The sequence below is a fragment of the Belonocnema kinseyi genome, chromosome 9, assembly GCF_010883055.1.
Source record: "Belonocnema kinseyi isolate 2016_QV_RU_SX_M_011 chromosome 9, B_treatae_v1, whole genome shotgun sequence".
Lineage (NCBI taxonomy): Eukaryota > Metazoa > Arthropoda > Insecta > Hymenoptera > Cynipidae > Belonocnema > Belonocnema kinseyi.
In genome coordinates, this window is record NC_046665.1 from 64,245,092 (window position 1) to 64,246,959 (window position 1,868).

A 1,868-nucleotide genomic window follows, 5' to 3' on the forward strand; every position below is an offset into this window, starting at 1 on the left:
GTAAAAATTAAAGAATTTTTAATTTAAAACTAATTTTTGTATTAATAGATTCATAATTAAACACTTTTATTCCATTTTAAATACTATTCAACTATTCTTTTAGTCTAAAATATTTCATTTGTAACTCAATCACTTTAAAATATTTAAAAAAACATTTAGCATTATTAATTGACTGTTTATTTAAAATGAGCAACTATAAATCAAATATTCAAAATAAGACAATTTAAAACTCAATTTAACATTTTTAATTTGTGTCTTAAGGTTTTGAATTTTAATGTTCAATTAAAAATCGAAAATTATTAATTTGAAACAGCTGCAAAATTCAAATAATTTAACTTAAAAAAATGTATGCATAAAAAACGTTTGAATTTTACAATTATAATTATAAAAGAAAGTAAAGAAATTTTCATATGTATTTAATTTTTTCCAAATGGGAAAAAGAATTTGGTGTATTTCAACATTTTGACTGAGTTTGAAAGAGGGACGTTTTAGTTTTAAATGTTTGTTGAATTAGCAGAGGGACATTAAATATTTTCAAGATTTTTCTCGACTTGGAATGTAGAAAATTTTCGTTTTCCATATTTTATGAATGGAAGGAAGGATAATTTTTAATTTTTTAATTTATATTGTTGTAAAATTGAGGACATTTAGGTTTTTAATTTTTTCTGAATTAGAAAAGGTCCTTTCATGTTTTTATCATTTGTATTGAGTTGAAGGGGGGAAATTTAGTTTTTCAATTTTGTAGAAATTGCAAGAGGGATTTTAAAATTTTTTTTTAATTTTTAAAGGAAAGAAATTTCAAGAGAATTATTCACAAAGCGTATAATTTTAGACCTAGAATTCTTACGTGATTTAAAGTCTCGGACTCTGTGACCTAAAAGCATAGAATTTGAGACCTGAAGGCAAAGGGGCGTGGTCTAATGCCTAAAACTTCGAGACCTATGCTTTAAAAGCAAGGCTTCCGAGATCTTAGTTCACACGCCAAAGCGTAATAAAATCAAAGACTAGTGCCGTGAATTAATCTTTCGAAATTTCTCTCCGTGTAGGAGGGACATTTTTTATTTTGAAGATTTTTATGGATTTGGAAGTGAAGTTTAATCAATCTTTTTTGCACGAGAATTCTCTGAATCTTTTCATTTATAAAATTTAGAACAGTTGGAAGTTTGATGGCATTTAATTTTAAATTCTTCATTTCGAAAGTCTTAAAATTTTCCATGTTCTATGAGTAAATTATGAAGCGCAGAATTTTTTAATTTCAAAAACCGTTCAAATTTTTTGCAACTGAGGAAATGTTGAATATTAGATTTTATACAATTTTCTTCCTTGATATAATAAAAATAAATCCAGATCCTTGCATTTTTAATTTAAATCAGTGAAATTTGATTAACATTTTCAAACTAAAAACCAGTCAAATATAACTGAAATTTGCAGCGAATAATCACAGATTCAAATAGCCAAAAGTACGTCTTGATTTTCAGTGAAATTTCGCTGATTATAAATTAATTATTACAGATTTGAATTTATTCAGTGGGAACTTAAAAGATTGGAATCTGCCGGTTTAATTATTTTCGAATCTGACATTCCCTTTTCTGTTTGATTTATTATGAAACTTCATTTAATTGAAATGGCTTGGGGGGAAACGCGATCGACATGTTGATGCGGGTGTCAACTAGTGATACGTGGTGAAGAAACTATTCCAATAAGGGCAGATAAGCTGCTGGCACCCAGTCCTTTTATCTTGCATTAGTACCGTCAGGGGTGAATTTTGTGAAATTTTTCATCCTGGATTAAAGGAAATGGAATTAAGTTAGAAGTACTACTATCACTTTTAACAATAATCAGAAGAGAAAAGGACTGAAGTTCTTTCA